Source organism: Panthera onca, chromosome B2 (assembly GCF_046562875.1).
Source record: "Panthera onca isolate mPanOnc1 chromosome B2, mPanOnc1 haplotype 2, whole genome shotgun sequence".
Lineage (NCBI taxonomy): Eukaryota > Metazoa > Chordata > Mammalia > Carnivora > Felidae > Panthera > Panthera onca.
The window spans coordinates 118,668,033-118,691,970 of record NC_138343.1 but is presented as its reverse complement, the minus strand read 5'-3'; the positions used below and the strand labels follow the sequence as shown (position 1 = coordinate 118,691,970).

General features: G+C 39.1%; 1 long non-coding RNA gene and 1 other non-coding gene across 6 annotated transcripts in view; one reads left to right on the top strand and one right to left on the bottom strand.

The window, feature by feature from the left end:
* Positions 1-23,938, bottom strand: part of LOC132667639 (uncharacterized) — a 303,047-nt gene that overhangs the window by 110,336 nt on the left and 168,773 nt on the right. The window lies entirely within an intron of this gene.
* Positions 13,429-13,535, top strand: LOC132668067 (U6 spliceosomal RNA). Its single transcript, XR_009605439.1, has one exon. It is a non-coding gene; the product is annotated as a U6 spliceosomal RNA (small nuclear RNA).

The window sequence follows — 23,938 nt, the reverse complement described above, 5'->3', positions numbered from 1 at the left end:
AAGCTCTGAGCTGTTGGCACAGAGCCCAACACGGGGCTCAAACTCACAAACCTGAGATTATGACCTGAGCCGAAGTCGGACGCTAAACTGACTGAGCCACCCAGGCACCCCAACTGTGAAACTATTTTAAAAATGAGATTAACATTTAAGTCAGAAGACTTCGGGAAAGCAAGTTACCGTCCGTAATGTGTGTGGGCTGTGTCCAATCAATTGAAGGCTTGAATAGAAAAGAGACTGAACTGCCCAATCCAAGAATTCTGCCAGAAAGACTGCCTTCAGACTCAAACTGTAACTCTTCCCTGGCTCTCCAGCCTTCAGGCTTATCCTGCAGATCTTGGACTTGCCAAGTTTCCCCATCACCCGAGCCAATTCCTTAAATCTCCCTCTTTTTATACATGTAACTAACAAGATATATACACATCTAGGTAGTTCTGTTTCTCTAAAGAACCCTGACCAATAAAATTTAGTAGGTTCATAGTAGTTCCAAATAGCATTCGTTGAGTGAATAAATGAATGAATGAATGAATGAATGAAATACCAATTCATGAGAAATGTATGTATGTTTCTCCAGTGGATATGTTTTGCATGTGTTCAAATTTTGATTTCAAAATAATCATTAAAGCTCTTATGGTACTAACTCCCTAATTTGGATGTAAAATTTAACTGTTACAACTCTTGCTACTATTTTCCTGATAGCCTAAATAGGTGGTATTCAGTTTTGTCTACAGGTAAAGGAGTGGAGTGATACCTTTATTTGAATTACAACACTCTGTTCTTGACCCCACTCCACAGCGAAATTGCCAGGGTTTAACTAATCTCCAAAATTCAATCTCTAGAAAGATTTTATTCCCTCAAAATATCACTTTCTGGAAAACAGCAGTTGTGTATCACCAGATTTTGTCTAATTTGCTGGATACAAATAGCCAGTTATAGCAGCCAAATGATTATGTTCCATTATTTTCATTGATGGAAATGTAATGCATAGCTCATAGTTTGTCTGTGTCTTCCGAAATCTACTTCAGCACACACACACACACACACACACACACACACACACACACACACACTGCTGATGTATTTTGTTGCTTTATCTGAAAAGAATAGCAATGAAAGCAAGACAACAATGGTCTCTTCACTAGGCTGAGCTGAGACCTACTTTCTCACAATTCATCTCTGGAACTAAAATGGGTGTTTGACTTGTAGTAGTATTTCCAGCCTTCTTATTCCAACTTGTTTTTTCTTAACTTAAAAAAATGACCTAAATTCCCTTTTCTCTTACATTCTATGCCTTGCTTGCCTCCCCTGACCCATGGAAACCATCATAAAAGTTGACTACTAAACTCCCTGTCTTGCTTTGTCAAGTTTTTACCTACTCTGCTGCACATATACTACTCTAAAAGGGCCTCTGGATCCAACAAACCCTCATTTAATGATATATTCACTTCACACACAACCTGAAGAGTCAAGTCCATGAACAGCTGTGAAGACCTTTGAGAAAGAAGGCAACAGATGTATCCACAATGCTTGAAACATGAGTAATATAAACACAGCCTCCCGAAACAGGTGAAGAGAAAACTGTGATTGAGTCATGGTCTATTTGGCACCTTCTCTTATTTTTACCTTAATCTTCCACTGCTCTTGTCCAACTTGGGCTTCCTTTCCTGGCATAATTAATCTAGACCATGCATGTATACTACCAAAATATAACCCTCCTTGGATATAACCTTTGTATCCCATGCTGAGATCCATTATATAAAACTAATGTACTCATGGGTACTAATGGGTTAATACTGTGACACCACCGGATGCCAACCCCCACATGGCGTTTGGGAGGTGTCTTAACCTGAACAGTGCAATCCCTTAGTTGGAATTTTAGTTTCCGATTGATTGACAGATAAAATAACACTTGGGATAAAAAGGGCTTTTGGAACGCCCTAAATCAAACCAACTAGGAAAGTGCTTACTCAGACTTCGTGGGAAGTTTACTAAAACTATGATTTTGTCCGATGCCTGACAAAGAATCTAAAAAGACCAAAACAGGGAAGAAGAGAGATATTATAATGTTAATATCAGCTTTAGGGGCAAATTTTATCATTTACTAAAATTACTTTATTTCCTGTGTATTAAAGTCATTCATAAGGAAATGCATCTGTGAGCCATGACTTCTGATCCAGAATAGGATTGAGAAAGCCCTTCAAATGCAGCTTCCATGCAGAAAACCAAAGGAATAATTTAACTGGAATTCAATGTGAAATTTATGGATTTTGGGGGTGATCGTGGGGTTCGGAGTCAATGGGCAAGAAAGAATTCTTGAAGACGTCTTTGGTGCAAAAATGTGATTTTATTAAAGCACAGGGACAGGACCTGTGGGCAGAAAGAGCTGTACTGGGATTGTGAAGAGTAACTGATTATATACCTTCAGGTATGGAGGGAGTTAGGCATAGTGTAAGTCTCTAAGGAATTTTGGAAACAAGGTTTCCAGGACCTTGAGGGGCTAGCTGATGTTAGGAAAATGCCATTTATTACTGTTTACTAAAACCTCAGTCATGAGACCCTTCAGATGTGTATCAGGGGCCATACGCTTGGAGTGTAATTACCAACATATACTTGGGGGTTAAAGATAAAGGACTTTTGCAAAGGATTTTTTATGTGTTTAAGGAGACTCACAGGATCCTGGGGGGTCAGGATAATGTTAAGCCAAGATTCCCTTTTGCCCGTAGCATCCAGGATGCAGTTGAGCTCCTAGCGAAGGTCAATCTGCCTGTTGCAAGGGCTTGTCAATGGATTGTAGGCAGTAAGAGAATTTAATTTTTCATTTGCCTTTGTTACCCACATCACCGTGGCAAGCATTTAAACCCCTACACCTTGATGAGGGTGATATTAGGACTCCAGGAAAGGGAGTCTGTAGGTTACTGGAGGTTAGGCTTTTGGTAAGATTGTCCTTTTCTTTGTTCTTAGGCAGCCAGAAGTGCCTGAGGAATATCACATATAACCCACCTGAGGTTAGGAGGGTTGGGGTTGTGCTAGCTTGTGCTTGGCCTTCAGCTGCCTTATGTTCCCTCATCAAAATGAATAGATTATCCTCCAAGATAAAGGCAGGTGAGAATTCTACAAATGAACAACCAATGCAAGCAGTTCTCCAAGATGAAGGAAAGAAGGAAGGAAGGAAGGAAGGAAGGAAGGAAGGAAGGGAGAGAGGGAGGGAGGAAGGCAGAAAGGGAGGGAGGGAGGAAGGAAAGAAGGGAGAAGTGGGGGGAAGGAATTCACATCTTAGAAATTAAAGCTGTTGGATGTCTTCTAAGATCTGTCAGCATTATCCATTTAAATAATTATAAAACAAGAGAGAGGTAAAATCAGGTTCAGTTTTGCATTTGTAGAGATGAAATAGAACTTTTTCTAAGAGAAGTTAATAAACTCAAGATCAGATATTAAAAAAGGTCCTTAGTTGGAAAGATGAAATATATGAAACAGATTTGTTTGGGGAGTTGCTGTGTAAAGCCTCTGATGTTGGGCTAAGTAAAGGAAAATGTTGTTGGATCTTGAGTTTAATTTTTTAATTTTTTTTTTTAGTGAGTAGAAATGAACTCATCTAAATAGCATTTCCTCTTTTGTACTTTGCCTAAACTATTCTTCTAAATTGTAATATTTAGCCATGCCAATTCCCAGAGATTCTCATATTTCTGTCTCAGTGCTGCTCACGAAATAAACAAAATTCCTACAAACTGGAGCTACAGCTTAAATAGATTTATACTATTAGTAAAACTATGGTGCAGTAAAGCACGCAGCACAGGGAGCTGAGGGGGGTCTGCACTGTAGGCCCAGCTCTTCTTCTGGGTATCTGACAATGACCTCTCTGTGCCTAGGTTTTCTCCTGACTGAAACAAGAGAGGTGTAATAAATAACTCCTCACTTATCTTCCAACCAGCAGAATCTGTCTTTGTTACGTAAAAGTAGCCTGATCATGAATAACAATCTCAATAGCAGTGAGAAATGCACAGAGTCACGTTTCAACCACTGCAAGAATCTTGTGTTTTGAAGGAAAGCTTGGAAATCATATAAATGTGTCCCCCAACTCCAGTCAGAACTGGATCATAACCATTCACATATGTTTTTCAGGCTCATCTTAAAGATTCCCCTCAAGAGGTGAACTTTACAACTTCTTCTGTAACCTTGAGGCCAGAAATTCTTCCTTGCTTCTGGTCTGACTTGCCTGGCTGGATTTTCAGCTTATTGTCATGTGTTCTGTCCTTAGCAGGGAGGGAACACAATTGGACTGACCATTTAAGTGCTATCTATTATTAATCTGAGCCATGGAAAATTTGTTTGTACTAGAGTTTCTGTGGTCTTACATTGCATACCAGTGAAATGATAGAACCTGATCCCCTGATGGAATGTTCTCTTGCAGGTCTAAAATGACTGGATGATAAAGCCTTACAGGCTGGCAGGAGCACTGAGCAGTTCTTGATAGGGGACACAGGGAAAGACATTGTTTCTCTGGCTGCCTAGTCTCCTAGCAGCCTAATGCACAGTGGTTCTTGACATCATGCTCTCTAAAAACCTAAATTTGGAAATATTAAATCAATTCTTCTAAAATGAAATACGGACTCAAGAAATTGTAAAGAAATTTTTAAAAGATGGCAAAATTTCTAGTAGTCCCCGGGGCTTAAAAGAGATAGGACAAATTGATTAAGGGGAACAAAATGATATTGTGTAGTCCCACCTCCAGCCTTCCAAAAGGTGAACTCTTGGGATGCCCATATTGCAAGGCCGATGTAATGGAATAGGAACCCTACCAGAAATGGATGCACCAAGGAATAGGCAATGCTGACAATATAAGCTGTTTTAAGAAGGAACAGCGCAAGACGTCGAAAAGATGAAAGCTGTTGTTTTTTTTTTTTTTTTTTTTTTTTTTTTGCTGACACTCAGAAAGTAACCAGAAAGAGCTTCCTTGTTCAATTTCCCCCTCCTGTGAGTTGTGTGGCTATCCTGTGAGAAGCCCGGAGGAGGGAACAGTGGTATCCCCCAAGGATGGGCTTTCCGGGCCTCTTCCAGAGCAGTCCAGGTTTGTGAATCAATGCCGGGGGTGGGCCCAGGATAGTTTTCCTTTCCCCACGGAGGCCATGATTAAGAAGGCATCTGTCTGTCAACAGAGGCTTTCAGCTGTATTTCCAGCCCAGCTTCCTCCCGACTGACTCATCCGGTGATGCCACAATCTAATGTTTATGACCTAACAGTCGATCACCATGGAAGTAGCACAAACCTTAGACTGTTGAGGAGCAAAACCAGCGTCGAGATGCTGGACGGTTTAGGAAAAGAAAACAGAAGCCCCTTATTCGTCGAGACCGCATGTTAGGACTGAACACCCGATTCCTCATGTGGGTACTTCCATCGGTTGCTAAAACTGATACTTGGATGCCTTCGTGCCTACTGGAGAACCCAAATAAGGACTCAGGGTGACCAAGTACAAACAAATGCCACGGCATTTAGAACTGAAGAGCGAGAAGCAGAAGGGAAAATGTGTATGTAGCAATTTAATGAGGTTTGGATTACAAATCCTGTTTCCTTACCTTTTTGCCAGCATGTGGCAATGGTTTTAAAGGAGAAAGAAAACGCGCTGGATGCCAGGAACAGACTAAGATCCCCCCCTAAGAACTCAACCTTACAAACAAGTCCTGTTGGTATATTCACAAACCGGGAGAGTCGGCATCAATTTGCTGGTTGTTTCGTGCCCGCTCCCCCCCCCCCCCCATTACAATAAAAGCCACAATGAAAAAGGAAAGCCAAGGGCACAAAATAGCTGCTTTTTAAGTACAGATCATTGTATCAAATGCTGGGAGTGGCAGGGGGTCCTGGCACAGATGTGGTAAGCAGAGGAGGGCAATGGTGTGGTCAAGGTGAAGTGAGTCTGCCTTCCTGGCCTGCCCTTCCCAGACTAATAATCAAAAAGAGCTGTCCTTCTCCAGCCCCAAACAGGCCTGTACGAACAGTGTCTCCCAGTGGTGCCTGTGGCTTACAAGTAATGTGAGAGTCTTTTTATAACTGTTGAGGTTTAATTTAAAAGGAAGTTCAGAATCAGCGGTGAAGGGAGGGGAATGTTGTGAACTACAGGCCATCTGAAATGGGGAAAATCATAAATACCAGAGTGTCTGATTATTTGAGCGTCTCTTGAAGTCGCATAATGAGCCTTCTTCATGTTCTGCTTTTCTGGACTTGGCTCTCCCTCTGACAAATTTGCAGGCATCAGGGTCTGTCTGGAATTCATTCCAAGTTGGAGGGATATTTTTTCCCTTGACATTTTGCAGCTGAGACAGCCCCGAGCAGGAAGCTGAGGAGCGTAACATTACCAAATATGTCCTTTCTCCTGCCCTTATATTTTATTTCCACAGGAAAAGAAGGCAGAAGAGGGCCAGTGAGAGCTGGCCAATGAGAAGGCGGCCACAGTGGTGGCCTCTACTGGCAGTAGGGAGATGGTCAGATGCCATTTTTCACAAAAAAAGAGAAGCTATTCTAGGTACCACCAGTTGAAATGTGTGCTACGCTGGAGGAAGAAGTCTGAGTTTCCTACAAATCGCCCAGCTATTTCGGGGGATTTTTTTTATCGCCATGTTGGTCTCATTTTCCCATGGAGGCCTTGGTGACAAAAGCAGGCAGTGGGGTATATTGCTAACATGGCTGTGCCTTTGACCAGATCACTTCACCTCCAGAGATTTCAGATTCTTTCTTTGTAAAATGAACATTTGGATGTGATGATTTCCCAGATCTCTCCCGGTTCCCGAGACTAAAGTCTGCAGGCTAGTTTGATCACATGCCTCCATCACTAAATATATATTTGACTATCTACCCAGTTACATGTGTATGTGTATATGTGTGTGTGTATAGCTATATGTACTGCTTTATAACTATATTATAAGCTTATAAAATATATAAAAATATAAAATACAAAGTAAGAAGGAGATCAACTATGTAGATTCCAGTATTTTCTATCCAAACCTCAGTAGTTTATCTTAAACGTTGCCTAGGATCTCTTTGGAGATCACTGTTCTAAGCCACATTTCGGCTCTGCTTTTCTTTATGGGCGTTAAGACATTAAACTATCATTTCCACGGGGGGCTAAAAAAGAACAGAAGTCAGTAAAGTGAGTGCAGACTGCAACCCTTCTGCCTGCATATTAAATTCAGAAGAAAGTTTTTTAAAAACATAATCTTTTCTGGTTAATCTTGTCATACTACTTTTAAAAGAACAGCTACAGAGAAATTTCTTTACTGAGAAAAATAGCAATGTAAATTTGTTGAAAATGGCAATTGACAATCTTGAGGCAGGGAAATATTTGGGAGCGGTAGAAAACAGGGTAATCTGGAGCATGTATGTCTCACTCAAAGACAGAAGCTGCTTTTCAGCTCCCGTGGGCTTTCGTCATGCGGGAATGGTTCCCTACCGTTGCCAAATCTGACGTTTCAAAAGAATTGGAAGACCCAGATGTTAATGTGATATTAATTTCTCAAATTAACGTTGTTCAAAAATTTCAGAGCCAAGCATATGATAACCATGAGCTATCCTCAGCTAATGGGCAGGCCCTGGGTGATCTCTGATCTAATGCTCAGCTGATTTAGCTCTGTAATTTTTTGTGATAATATTGGCACTCTTTTCAGACATCCCAGTTCCGGGCAGGGTGGTTATGTACGTGTAAGAGAGAAAAACATGAAATGTCAATTCGTTAAGATCATAATGTTTTTCTGTCACCAACTTTTCAAAAGGAGCCACTTCTTGTCAACTCTTAAGGGCTCCCAACAGATCAGGGATGGATGTTGTTTAGTCATAAAAATAAGGAGAATACTACATTGCTTTTGATATATCTGTCACTTTTGCATATGGAAATATAATAGAAAAAAGTATTATCTTCAATTTTGAGGTTTTATTAGATCAGAGATTGGCAAATGTTTTCATAGATATATTTCAGTAAATATCTAGGCTCTGTGGGCCAGATGGTTTCTGTCGCAACTACTTAGTTCTGTGTGGCTGAGCCTGGCTGAGTTCCAATAAAACTTTCTTTACACTAACAGACCGCGGGCCAGGTTTTGCCGGCGGGCTGCAGTTTGTTAGCTCCTGTATTAAATCATTAGCTCTTCTAGGGTGTAACCTGCGTCTGATTCAACTCTGTATCTTCAGTCCATGCAATCTTGGCACAGAGGAGGCACTCCATGAACATGTGCTAAAATAAATTGAAGGGCGTGGAACTTAGCAGTTTATGTCAATAATAATTAGCTTCCCATTTGGGAGATAGAAAACCCACAGTGGAGTTTATGCGTGGTGTTCATCATGAGGCTTACATCAGCATACGAATTCCCTCAGGGAATCTGTGGTTCATCCAAATGTTCTGAACAAGGGAAGGAGGTACTCAACCAGGCTGACGAAGCAACCTGACTGCTTAGACCCCACACAGACTGAAGACCAAACAGCAAGAGTAACAAAAAGACCCTCAGAACTGCATAGACAGGCTTCTTTCAAATCTTTCCTTTTAACTACTTTAATTGACCAAATACCAAGCACATATTGTGCTCTTACGCTATGGGACAGTGGTTCTCAAAATGTTGGTCGTGGCCCAGTGGGCACATACTAAAAGGTTCCCCAAAACAATTCTTACTCTTTTCTTCCCATTTCTAAATTTTGTTTTTACGACTTGACGTATAACTGGCATATGACATTAGTTTCAGTTATACAACATAATGATTTGGCATTCATATATATTATAAAATCACCACGATAAGCCTGGTTAACATCCATATCGTCAGTTGTCATATATAGTTACAATTTTTTTTCCTGTAATGAGAACCTTTAGGAGCTACTCTCTTTGCAACTTTCAAATAGGCAATATGGATTATTCATTAGAGTTGCCATGCTGTATATTACATTTTTCATGACTCATTTATTTTATAACTGGAAGTTTGTGCCTTTTGACCTCCTTTACCCATTTCTTCCATTCCCCAACCCCACCTATAGCAACCACCAATCTGTGCTCTGTATTTACGGGCTTAGTTTTTGTTTTTTCAGATTCCGCATTTAAGTGGGATCAGAGAATATTTCTCTCTCTTTTATTTCACTTAGCCTGATACCTCAAGGTTCATCCATATCGTTACGAATTCAAGACTTCCTTCTTTTTTGTGACTGTATATCATTCCATTATATACATATATTTCTTTCCTCTGTATACTCATTTTCTTTATCCATTTATCCACAGATAAACACTTAGACTATTTCCACATCTTGGTTAATTATTATTCTTACTATGAGTAATTCACCGAGATATCTATCTTCTTTTTGCTTATATTTGATTTATTTTTAGTGTCGGTCACAACTTCCTAAATGGATTTTATCACCCACCGGGTATGGTATTTGACAATCATAGAGCAGACTCATTCTTGAGCTAAAGGAATTTACACTCTAACTGGAGAGGTAAGAAATGTATATACCAACATCTAGGGAACAGTTTACCAGGAGATAAGTTACAGTGTCTGTGGCACTTGGGGCTCTTTGCTGGTGGTAGCTAGAGTTTTGGAAACCATAGATGAATGGTGATATTGGTCCAGGCTGGAGACTTTACACATGGAAAATGTATCTGAAAGAAGTGGGGAGAAATGAGGGAATTGGGATAAGAAATAAGTCTTCCAAATAAAAGTCTTTAGGAAAAGAAGTAAGTCTTCCAAATAAAAATGCAGCCCAGGGCAGTTTCTTTTCTCCTGATTCCATTTCCAGAATGAAGGAGGAGAGCCTGAATTAACATTTAGCAGGGATTTGTTTACTGCAACACGATGTGAGAGGATTAAAGAAGAATGAGCGGTCTACATGATTCACTTCCAAAAACCAGATGGAGTTATGGAAGACAATGGTCTGAGACGAGTATGATTTTTTCCAAGTGAAGACAACTCTTTGGAGAAAGGAGAGGACAAAATTTGAAGACTGGGGAGATCAATCTACACATGCAGTTAGAAAAACGTGATGAAGTATTTTTTGTTGACTATTAATAGTTTTTTTTTTTTTTTAATTTTTTTTTTTTTAATGTTTATTTATTTTTGAGACAGGGAGAGACAGAGCATGAAAGGGGGAGGGTCAGAGAGAGGGAGACACAGAATTGACACAGGCTCCGGGCTCTGAGCTGTCAGCACAGGGGCCCGATGCGGGGCTCGAACTCACGAACCGCGAGATCGTGACCTGAGCCGAAGTCGGCGCTCAACCGACTGAGCCACCCAGGCGCCCCGACTATTAATAGTTTTAAGTTAGGCAGAGACAGAGCACAGTTTCCTTTGGTTGGGAGCCCCTCGTTTTTCGAATCTGTGGTTGTTTTGAGTAGATAATGAGGAAAAGAACCAGGCTAGGTAGTCAAATGGTCCAGCAGATTAATTACCTTTGATAGCCACATTTAAGTTATGAATTAAAACACATAGGGGTGTCTGGATGGCTCTATCAGTTAAGCGTCTGACTCTTGATTTTGGCTCAGGTCATGATCTGGCAGTTCATGGGTTCGAGCCTGCATTGCGCTCCATGCTAACAGTGTGGAGCTTGCTTGGGATTCTCTGTCTCTCCCCTCTCTCTGCCCCTCCCCTGCTCTCTCTCTCTCTCAAAATAAATAAAGAAACTTAAAAACATATTGATTACGAGAGTGAAGAGGCAAGGAGTGGAAGGGATGAAATTGGCAGAAGGGCCCAATAATCAAATATATAAAGCAATTATGATGTAGATTTTCATCAACATGAGGAAACTAGAAAGTAAGGGACCCTTGTAGAAGAGTTTGAATGTGAGAAGCAAGCCAAGTTGAAAAAAAGAAATAAATAGAAATGCCTACAAAATAGTTTGGGACAGATAAATTTATCTGCCCAAGAAAGACAAATATATTTGAGAATCAGAAAACAAAAGACTGTATAGTACAGTTTAAGAGCAAAGGAGACAAGACATAGAGAAAATAGAGGCTTAGGCTGAAACTAGAAGAGGAGGAAATAATGTAAATAGATATTGACTTTCATTTTTATGTATGATTCTAATTTTATAATAAGAAAAAATCATAACAGTAACAAATATTTAAAGATCTCATTTTCACTTTGACAATTCTACAGTGAGGTTTCCAGTCCAAAGGGCTTTATGAAATAAACAAACAAAAGAAATACGAAGACACGGGATGCCTGGGTGGCTCAGTCAGTTAAGCGTCCAACTTCAGCTCAGGTCACGATCTCACGGTCCGTGAGTTCGAGCCCCGCATCGGGCTCTGGGCTGATGGCTCAGAGCCTGGAGCCTGCTTCCGATTCCTGTCTCCCTCTCCCTCTGCCCCTCCCCCGTTCATGCTCTGTCTCTCTGTCTCAAAAATAAATAAACTTTAAGAAAAAAAAAAAAAAAAGAAATACGAAGACAATAGTGAAGTAGAACAGATGATGTTCTATTACACAGATTACGGCATCCTGGAAATCAGTAGTCTGGTTTACAAGACGCTTAAAGGAGGGTGTCTATAATTATCTTCCAATGATGTAAACTGCCTAATTTTCCTCAAAATATAATTAATTTTAAATCACATTTAAAAAGTGTTGTATGTTATAAATACATCTAATGCTACTAAGTTTATCAGAAACCAGCCTTCATTTACTTTACTGACATAATACACTTCATACAACACATGTATGAAAAAGCTGATGTACTTTCAAAGCCGTATTATGCTCTTTATTCAAGTTTTTCATTTTCTAAGTAGTTTATCCTATGTTTCCAAGCATGTTAAGAATAAACAGAATCTTTAGCAGTGATATGTTCAAAGTTATGGTTTCAAGGGCAGGGCTTTTTGAGCTTGGTTTCTTCAAAGAGCTACTCAAGATTCCTTAACTTTCCTTCAGAAGAGAAGCCTAAAGGGGCGCCTGGGTGGCGTAGTCGGTTAAGCGTCCGACTTCAGCCAGGTCACGATCTCGCGGTCCGTGAGTTCGAGTCCGTGAGTTCGAGCCCCGCGTCGGGCTCTGGGCTGATGGCTCGGAGCCTGGAGCCTGTTTCGGATTCTGTGTCTCCCTCTCTCTCTGCCCCTCCCCCGTTCATGCTCTGTCTCTCTCTGTCCCAAAAATAAATAAAAAACGTTGAAAAAAAAATTAAAAAAAAAAAAAGAAGAGAAGCCTAAAGCTTTATCCCAAAACTAGTTAAGAAATAACAAGAAACAAAATCAAGCAGCAACACAGGTCCATATAGTTCTGGACCTCCAAGAAAAGGAGAAGGTAGGGGCTCCCATCCTGGAATTTGGAAGCTCGGGTCCCTTGTTAGTGGGGAGGCATCCTGGAGGATGACTCATTAAGAGATTAGTAAAATAAAAAGGAGTAGCAGGAAGCACAGACTACCCACCCTAGCTGTGGGACTCTTCCTTCAAGGTGGGGTCCCCTCTTCGTCATTTGTACTTGAGGACAAACCACTATCTTCTCTCTACTGTGGGCAACTAATAGATGGCTTTTACTTTCTATTATAGTAAAATTCAGGGGGCACCTAGGTGGCTCAGTTGGTTGAGCATCCGACTTTGGCTCAGGTCATGATCTCACAGTTCATGGATTCCAGTCCCACCTTCGGCTCTGTGCTGACACCTCAGGGTCTGGAGCCTGCTTCAGATTCTGTGTCTCCATCTATCTCTGGCCCTCCTCCACTTGTGTGTGTGTGTGTGTGTGTGTGTGTGTGTGTGTGTGATTGCGCGCGCGCCCACGCTCTCTCTCTCTCACTCTCTCTCTCTCAAAAATAAATAAACATAAAAAAATTAGGAAAATTTTTCCTGGGCACTACATCAGCTCCCAATGTAGATTTAACACATTTTGTTACGCATCTCTTCTCTCCTTATTGTCATTTATTTACAGAGGTAAATTCATTATGAACATATATATTATATACGTTTGTGTATGGTGTGTGTATACAAGCAAACGGACGAATTTGACATCATATTTTATTATCTCCACACATAATTCATAAACAATATTTCTGAAGTCCCACTAAATGGGGAGTGCAGTTATTATAAAGTGTTGTGGACAGCAAACAGTGACCTTTAAAAATGAAGATTTCCCTAAGTGTTTCTCTGCACAAGACCCGAATTTGTTCTGCATGTGTTCTATACCAGAATTCCTGGGATGAAAATCTCAGTGAAAAAACTTTGTAAGATGCAGAACATAAAAATGACTGACTCTCTTCAGGAAAAGAAAATCCTCTTTAGAAAGGAAACTACATCACCAGAACCAAAGGCATGTGACAATATTTTCTGAGTGAATAGTTAAGATATTTTCAGGCTAACACGACATTACTTCCTTTCCTTGTTGAAATGTCACAACTAGGCAGCCAGGTCACCTAACCCTGGTCGCTTGGATAGTGCTGGGTCAAGTGTGTTCAGATAGACCCAGGAGTAAGGGTTGCAGGACACAAATTAAGAGTTAAATCGGAGTGCTCACTTAAGCAGAACATATACTAAAATTGTAATGGTACAGAGAATATTAGCATGGCTCGTGCACAAGGATGACACACAAATTTGTGAAGCATTCCACGTTTTTTTCATGTTTTCTGCATATTAAAAAATCTGATTTGTACCAATTGGTAAACTACTTAATGCCTATAGAACTGAAAAGAACAAAAGTGAAATTGAAGGCCAACATACCCTATGTCCTAATATTTAAGTTATAAATCAAGCTAAGACACACTCTAAAAAATATGTTTTGTTCTCTTACTTTGACATGTGCAACTGTCATAATGACAAAATTGGAAATGTGTTCAAATCTACGGTTTTTACATGACCGGAAGTCACAAAAATCATCAAAGACAAGCACCTTAAGTTTTACACATCTCAGTGTTCACATCTGAGTTCTGTTGATGGTCTAATGATATTTGGATGACTAACACAATGGGCATAGAAATTTAATATCAATAGAAGAGTAATATCAATTTTTTAACCTTGCAAAATGTTCCACAGCCACAATATGTATGTGTGTGCTACGAATACCACACTAGTTTGGGAATATCTCTGGAAGCATGAATCAGAACACAAAAAAGAGCAAGAACAATGGTTGCTCATCACCACTGGAAGAGCACACTTTGTTATGAAAGAATGAATATGCATTTATAGTATCTGCAAGGAGGGATTTGATAAATCACTCAATATATATTATTGTCTTAAGGGTTTCTGCTGTTCAAATCCTGCCTTCTTACCAAAGTGGTTTCTCTGTCCAACAGCAACAGAGTCCTAGGTACAGTCACTTTTTCTAGGACACAGGGCACAAGATAGGCATGAACATTTCCCTGGAGCCTCAACAATGTGGGTCACAACGTGAATATCTACGGTTATACGTTGTACTGTGTCAGTACTGAGTACTCTATCCACAGTAAGGGCACCCATGTCTCCTTACAAAATTCCTTTACCATGTGTTTGTGATATGCAGGGCTTGAAGGGCAAGACCCAGGGCAGGAACCCTTTTACTTGCATATGAAGGCAGTGCTGGATTCAGGTTATTTCCCATGCTCTTTCATAGATGTGCAGAATCTAAACAGGCTTAAGGCATGAACAAGCTTCCACAGAAAGGTATTATAATGGGGTTCCATGGCAGACTAGAATCTGGCAATTGTATGTACCTACCACATTGTATTACCAAGGTGGCCATTGCCATGAATACAATTGTAGCTTCACTTCTAGCAAAAGGGCTTCAGTGCTTTTTTTTTTTCTTTCTCATGAACATTGTCAAGTCAATTCCAGGGGAAATCAGGTTTTCTCCAGTGTTTTGTTTTGTTTTCTTATGAGAATTCCGGATCCAACTGAACTTGACAACTCCTTGATCTTGAGTCCTGTTTTCTTTACATACTTTCACCCAAAAAACCCCTCTGTCACCACTGGTTTAGCTCCAGTTTAATTACAAGCATTTCAATTTCTGATCCATCAAAAGTCTGGTCTCCCCCAAGTATGCATTTCCCACTCCAGTCTCATAACACTTTATAGGCTCTGAACAATGGCTATCTGTTCCTTCCTGCTAGGTTTCCAGAAACAGGCTTTAGAGAGCTGCCATGTGTTTATCTTTCTTTACACTCCAACAAGCACCCCTCCGTGACTCACACACAGAGAAAGCCAAAAGCCCTGAATGGTTGTTTATTCTCACCAGCTGGATAACCCTGCACGTGGCTCTCAGCATGGACAAGGATTAGAGACACTGGAGAAGTGTGTCATGTCCATTTAAGTACACACAAAACTGCATCCACTTGTGCTTTGCTTAGATCCTTTAAGGAAGTTCAGAGTTAACCATGAAACTCAATTGAGCTTGTCATCTTTGTTTTTCCCCATTTATGCCCAAATGGGAAAGGAAGGATCAGGTAGGGTGTCCAAGAGAAATACAAATACAATGGGGAATTGTCATTTTCAAGTGCTTGCAGCATAGTATTCAGTCTTTAGGACTGCCGCTCTGTGGATATGTAGCACATGACTCTTGATGGCATGATTAGATCAACTAGTCATATACCTGCTTCAGAAAAGATGGACAATCCTGTATCCTAATCATGAATATATGTGAGCTTTAGGAATTGCTCAGTATAGAGCTCCTCGGTCATCTCATTATTTCCTGCCTTGTTTTGTGGAGTTTTATCCCATGCATGCACCATTTAGTATTCAGCAACAGACACATGTTAGATTTCAGTTATTTAAGGTTCATCTAGTGGGATGTCCAATAGGCATCCTGGATATGTGACCCAAAGATGAGAATGTTTGGAGATTTGAAGGTCATCAGTGTATGACCCTTGAAGCTGTGGTTATGGAGAATATTGCTCAGGAGAATAAGCAAGGATTAGGGGGCATCAGTACTATTGGGTAAAGAGTGAAAAATAGCTAACAAAGGAGTCTCACATGGCATAGTTAGAGAAAAGGAGGAGATCAAAAAAAAACTGATCTCTCAGATGTCGTTTTGTTTATTGGAGATATCCATCAGCATTGGTCTCAAGGAGAATATACTGCTCTCCTTGTAGAGGGTAACAATTTTGGCCTGCCTCTTCCTCTCAGACATCTGAAGAAGGCTTGGTAGGACCACGATAAATCATGGGGACTAGCCTATGAAAAAAGGAGCACACCCTGGATGAAAATGGAGACGCCTGTGGAAACAGATGGGGCTCAAGAATTTAATGCAATCAAGTCATGTTCACTCTTGTTAACCTCAGTTATGCAACACTGTTGTTTAGCGCTTTTTTTTTTTGATTTCCAAAGTAATATATAAAGGAATCCAAAACAAAAACATAAAGATTACAGCTCTTTAAAATAAAAAGCTGTAAGCAGAAATGTATGTAGTTTACCAATAGTATTAATAATTTTTAAATGTACTTCTCTGAGTTTGACAAGTTTATACAACAAAGCTAAAGAGCAACAGTATATTTTTCTCCGGGGAACGTTTCCTCTAAGTACTCAAGAAATGTAACCAGAAATTGCCATTAAGAGAATACTGATTTGGTGATTCCTTAGTGATTTTTCTTTATAGGATCACTAATGTTTCCAAAACAGCCAAACTCAGAAACTTCAATGCCATAGCACAAAACTTTTAAAGAAATGAAGTTTGGGGTCGGGTTCAAATAGGCTTAGAGGAGTACTATTTTCCTAAAGTAAACTAAAAAGAAAGTTATCTCCTTTGATCGTCAAACACAAACTGAAGTTTCAGGCTTTGACATACAATTTGGCAACTGTAGACAGATGCAGCCAATCAAATTAAAGCCTAGACAAATTCAATATTCATTGCCTTGAAATATACATGTAAAGGACAATCAACATTAGAAATAAATTGTATTTGCATATGTAAGTTTGGGGGCTGTTATTCCTTAGAAGTAAACACTATGTGTAGGATTACAAGGATTTAATGAGAGAATGCACATAAAGTGCCCCAGGGCCTGGCATCTAGAAACACTGAAATGAGAGCTATCATTATTCTGACATCATGATTCCAGCCAGCCAATTCCATTATGTTATCCTTATTATAAATCCTGTGAGATTTTATTTTTGCTTTCACTGGTATGCTCTAATGAGCTGTCTATAAAGATGGGTAACATCAGTAGTCTACGTGAGTTTAGGAAGGGGTAGATGAAATTTAACAAACAGAAAGTCTCTCCCTCAATTGTCTCAGTATTGAGAATGGGTACAGAGATGTTGAGGCTAATGACTGAAGGCTCTATGAAGGCTAATGAATGAGGCTCTATGAAGATGTTGCAATTACTAATGTTAAGGGTTCCCACCTATCTGAACCACTGTGCCCAGAATGTGCCCGAGGAAGCCAGCTCTCCTTGACAGCTCACTAACCAGTCTCCTCTGTCTCTTTCCAAAGAGTAAAACAACTTGTCCTCTCTTCAGGCTCATTATAACTCCCTCTTCTGAACCCTTTGTACTGTTAGCCTCTATAGCCTTCTCTTTATCCTTACCCTGTTTAATCTCAATTCTAGATGAGATGTTCTTTTTTCCGATAAAAGCCTAGAAATACTAAAATAGCTTCGGAATATACATCAGTTTGGGTCACAAAAATCCTATAAATTCTGCTCTACTTCATTTTAATTTTCAGGTTTTTTCCCCCTTGTGAGTCTCCTGCAAGGTTTGGTAAAGGTTGAATGCTTAGCGATTTACCAATAACATTTATTGAAAGAATGTTGACCATCCTACCTCAGTGTCTTTGTGGCCCTAATGTTTCTGAATGTCCATTAAGTTTGGTTGCTTCCATGCTCAGTTCCAGGCACCCTCATCTTTTCCAGCATATTATCTCTCTGGACAATGCCATCCTTCCACATATTTAAGTTATGATCTATATGCTGACGACATATATGCTTCAGTATTTTTCCAGTCTAGTCCAATATCTACAGCACAAAGTACATATTACCAATTATCTTACTGCTCTTGGATATCCCACAGATACTTTGACCCTGACCCAATCATCTTCCTCCAACAGCTCAATTCTCTATACTTCTTCTATCTTCAGTGGAATCACTGAATTAGTCCACCCAGAGTCCAAACCAGGCAGAAAAACATTGCTTCTGTTTTAACCCATATGTCCAGTCCAGATCTACTGATTTTACCTCAAGTATTTGCTTAGCTTCTCCATCCGTCTACAACACCATTGCCTTCCCTAGTCTTAGCCACTAGGATCTCTAAACTAGCTTCTTTTAAGGAGCCTCATAATTGGTCTCACTGACCTGTCTTGCCCTTCTTTCTCTACCCTCTAGTCATTATGATCTTTCCAAACATCTGTGATATACAATAACAGAGAGTACAAAAACGGGATTCATGTCTATTGAGAAGCAATACTGAGGGGTTTATTAGAGTTGTGATAAGATTCATCAGGTCATTTGGGGTCCAGGAGAAAAATTAGCTCAGATTCACTGAGGGCTCTTCTTATAACTACTTATAATATGGACAGAAATGATGAAGATGATGATAAGGAAAATAAAAAGAAGACTTGTAGGTTCTTAGTGCAGAGACCATTGGGGATGTAAATAAATTGGGAAGTAGTGGGGTTAGGCTCACAGAAACCAATCTATCTTTTGTAGCTGGATCCAGAATGGGTGAGGAGGCCAGAACAAATCTGTATCCAAATACGCAGCATTCAGGCAGGTATCACTACTCAGGAATCCTGACCTCCCAGTGGGTCCTTAGAACAGAAGAGAGGTCAGCAGGCAGTACACAGAAATAGGTGAGGACAGCATTCTTGTCCCGGATGTCTGATAAATTTGGAGGCGTAACAGCAGTGGGTATTATATAGATAGGTAGAGTCACAAGGGTCAGAGCAAAGCAGGCTAAGACTTAAGGCAGGGCTATACTTAGAGCAGAGGTGTGGACATAGAGAATAGAATAGAACTACAATTAAAAAAACTAATGCAAAGCTAAGTTGTAAATATTGAGCAGACAGCTCACTTTAGATGCACTGGATACAGACCGAACGAAAAAGTGGGCCTGGTCTAAAGATAGTAGACCTCAGCGCCTGCAGCTGGATAGAAGTGGATTGAAGAGAGACTGGTGGAGTACCAAATCCACTTTTAAGTCCAATCAACGTTTCTTGAAAGCCAAGGCATAAAAGACAATTTATTGTCTTAATGTGTCAGGCCCTGCCTGGGGTTAAGTACTTCACATATTATCTTCCCATTAAATTCCTACATGTTAAACATGACCTACATACACTTCCATGACTTTCTGACGTTTTTCATCGACCATGCAAATGGGCTGTACTGATTTAGAGTAACATGGCAATACTAATCAATGTTGTCTTGGCATCTAGAAAAATGGCTGGCAGTAAGGACAAGCGAAATGTCCTCTGAATAGCTGCTATGTTACTCAAAAAGCAAGTGAGAGAGGAAGTCAAAATACAAAGTCACACTAAAAGAGGGATCAGTCCTCAAAATGTGACTTCCAGATCTCCTAAGCTTCTGGAGACCTTTCAGGGGTCTGCAATGTAAAAATTATTTTTGTTATAATATTGATATAATTTGCTTCTTACATTGTGGTGACATACTCACAGTGCAAAAACTATATAGTTAAAGCTTCTTGTGCTTTACCATGACTCAAAGGCAACAGACTCAAACTATGCTAGTAATGATTCTACCCTCACTGCCATGCTCTTGCAGTTTTGCTTTGTCTTTTTGAGAGAGAGAGAGAGAGAGCGAGCACAAGCAGGGGACGGGCCGAGAGAGAGAGAATCCCAAGCAGGCTTCACGTTCAGTGCAGAGCCTGACCCAGGGCTCAATCCCACAACCCTGGGATCATGCCCTGAGCTGAAATCAAGAGTTGAGCACTAGAGGGTATTATGCTAAGTGAAATTAGTCAGTCAGGGAAAGACGAATATCGTATGACCTCACTCATATGAGGAATTTAGGACACATTAACATAAGGGAAGGGAAGCAAAAATAATATAAAAGCAGGGAGGGGGACAAAACATAAGAGACTATTAAATATGGAAAACAAAGAGAAGGTTACTGGAGAGGTTGTGGAAGGGGGGGTGGGCTAAATGGGTAAGGGGCATTAAGGAATCTACTCCTGAAATCATTGTTGCACTATATGCTAACTTACTTGGATGTAAATTATAAATAAATAAATAAATAAATAAACAAACAAACAAACAACAAAAAAAGAATATTCACACACACACACACATACAAAAAGAGTTGGGTACTCAACCAACTAAGCCACCCAGGTGTCCCACTCTTGCAGTTTTTTTTCAATCTAGTTTTGCTTAAAATTTTTAATGAAACAGTAAAAAGAATTAATGTTATTAATTCTAAACTTTTAAATACATATCTTTTTAATATTATGTATGATGAAATGGGAAATATGCATAAAGCACTTCTGCTAAAATGTAATGGCTGTCTTGAGGAAAAATATTTTGTGATCTTTTTTGAGTTAGAATTGTACTAACAGCTTTTTTTCAGGGAACATGATTTTCATTTAAAAAACTGACTGACAGACAAGCTATAGTTATTCACAGTTGGAAATTTATCAGACATTTTCTCAAAAACGAATTGATCTTATTACTCCAGGGAAAACAACTGACAGGTTTTGATACCAATGATAAAATCTGAGCAAAAGTGAAGATTAGGATTTTTGGTAAATTTGTCATCTTGTGTTGGATACTTCTCAATACATTAAGACTTCTGATGAGATGGGTGGTGATATTAACAAATGCCGGATACAGATATAGATATAGATATAGATATAGATATAGATATAGATATAGACACACATATATGTATGTATGTAAACATGTATGTATATGTGTATACATATATATGTATAAATATAATTTTTAAATAACATTTATAATTTTAATATACTCATTTATAAAAAAAATAATGAAATGTGTCAATACTTATAAGATCTGCATAATCCTATTAACTAATATGTTCAAAAGGATATATGTGTGATTCCATAAAATAAAAGATACAGTCAAAACACATGACAGAACAGTAGATTTTAAAGTAAGAGTATGAAAGTTCATTGATATGGTTTAAGATTTTCACTCTTAAGAAATGACCACTTCTTGATTTTTGCTATAATATCAGAGAAGAATATCCATGACTACATAAAAGCGCTATTAAAATACCCCTCCCTTTTTCCAACTACATATTTGTGCGAGGGCAGATTTTCTGCATATACTATAATTCAAAGCAACATATCATAACAGATTGAATGCAGATGCAGATATGAGTATCCAGCTCTCTTCTATTGATATAGACACTAAAGTGATTTGTAAAAATGTATAACAATGTCACTCTTCTTACTAATTTTTTTGTTTGGAAAATAGTTATTTTTCATAAAGATATGTTATTTGTATGTAATAGATTTATGATTTTTATTTAAAACTTAAAAAAATTAAGTTTGATTTATTAGAAAGAGACAGAGAATCCCAAGCAGGCTCTGCACTGTCAATGCAGAGCCCTACGTGGGGCTCAAACTCAGGAACCATGAGGTCATGATCTAAGCCAAAATCAAGAGTCGGATGCTTAACTGAGACATCCAGGCACCCCATGATTTTTATTTTAAGTGTCAACCAAGAAACACTTTTTCTTTTCTTAGTGTTAACATCTAATATCGATAGACATAATAGCAATAAATATAAACCCACATAAACAAAAGCTCTTTGGGGTTCTCAACAACTTTTAATATTATAAAGGGATACTGAGGGCAAAAATGTAAGAACCATTACCTTTAGGCAGTAAATTCATGAAGGTTAACCAACATGGCTGGCAATCAGCAGCTGGATGGCTCAATTTGAATATGAACCAATTTGAACCATTTGAACAAAATGAAGGAAGGACCTGCAGGAGTACTGTTGAAAAATTAAGGACTGTCTCCATAATTATGGGAAGTCAGTAGAAAGTGCTCCATCCTCTCATGCAGCTGGTAGACCTCTTTAACCCCTTCACATGACGAAGAACATCAATATGGCACCACTTCCAAGCACAGCAACCACCGATATATAAACAACTTTCTGATGCTTTTAGGAAAGTCAAAGGATGGGACAGAGCTGTCAGCAATGTTTACATGGGGAGAAGTCTCTCTCTTTCTTGTAGGGTAAAAGAGTTTTGATTTTGCCAGTAATGCCCAGAAGGTGGGGGAGTAAAAGCTTTCTGTGGAATGGTACTCTCTTCCAAAAGCTTCAGGACCAAAAGTGGAGTTGGAAAATGGGAAAAGGGAAAATGGAGGCAATGATCCATGGGCTAATATTTCAGAGCCCAGAGATGTAAAATACATTCTCTAAACTCAGTGATACTGTGTTAGTGTTCTATGTCATCAGATTATAACTGCCTGGAGTAAATTTTTAAGTGTGCCATTTACAACAGTTACCAAAATGAGTGAAAGTAGTCTTTTTTATTTTTATTCAATTTAAATTGTGTATGTAAATGGTATTTCTTGGAGAAAGTTTCAGAAACTACAGCAATCTTTCAAGCCAGATGGCCATTTTATACTACTACCAGTTCAATTCCATATAAACACTAGACAATGTTTGAGCTGCATCTGCAATAAATCTAAGAAAATAAATCAAGGTTATTGAAGATCAGGCCCATTTATATTCTATTTGACTGTCTTGTTTTTCAGCTCATGCATATTAACAGTATGATGTGAGTGTGAATTTACTGAAGCACAAGTCAAAACCTGGGATTTGTGTTGTAACTGTGATGCCTAACAGACTCGCCAAAACTTGTATTGACTGAAACGCACACCTTTTTCTTTCTAAGCATATCCAGCAGTCCTGGATATTTGGATGTATCTACTTTCAAGTTTCTGCAAAGATATTCCCCTTTTATGAATAATTGTGCTTTCTATGCAAGTAAGTGAAAAGTAAGATTGTTTTCTTCAGAACAACAGCAAGGCAACGCATTATAATAATCCAGAAAACCAAGATGTCAAAAATCTGATGAGATCATTTATTTGGTGAGGTCCTATTATGCACCCACCTCCCTATATGGGTGATCTTAGCAGCTTATTTTCACTTGGCTCTTAGTTTTCCCATAGGGCATATTCTTTAAAAGTACTTGCATTTTGTTTTGTTTTAGGCTATTTTGCTTTTAGTTTTAACAGCCCACTCCCATGCTTGTTTTCTGAGTCCTAGGTTCCAAAGCTGTCTTGGGTATCTGACACTAAGCAGAATATTACATTTTAGAATCCAAAGGAACAAAATTCTTACTGTTTTGCAGAATGGGTAAGAACAAAGAAACTAATTTCCAGACCATTTAAATATATATACTTTCAGAGGTATTATGTTCTCCCAGATAAAGTATTCTCATTTTTATTCATATTAATTTCTGAAACAGAGACTAAAATATCTCAAAAAGCTTTCCAAGAATGTTATCTTTTACACTCAACTCAAACATTCTTTGCCAGCTCCAAAGCTCACAGAGCTTATTTTACGAAAGTAAGTCCTGAATGACTGAGGCGTATGAATCAAAGCACTTAGGTGGAATTTAGCCACTTAGCCCACATATGTGTTTTTCTCATCCCTACTTTAACTCACTTTTCTGCATCAAAAACATGATATGTGAAAAGAAAACAGTTTCCATTGGTGGACCCTTATGATTCTGTCCAAATGACTCACTGATCAGTAGACTTCATTTACCTTCTACTTCTGTTCTAACTCTCCCCCCATGAATCTTTGATACTAGCAAAATTTCCTTCTATGATTTATTCTTCATGAAAACTTTCTTTACACTCGTGTTTTATCAGATCGTGTCAGTTAGTATCCTGAAGTTCTAGGAAGCTGTATCTACTAGTAAAAACCCTTTGTAAATCACCAACATTTTCCCCTTTCACCACCTGAAAAGCCTGAGGCAGGAGGGCATGCTTAGCGATACATGGCAACGCATGCATCTGTGAGCTTTTAGCTTCGGCATCTTAAAGAATTCAGACATGGGGAAATATTTCAAAGAAATTGTGTCGTCTTCTGGAAGAGACTTAGCTCTTATCGCTCAC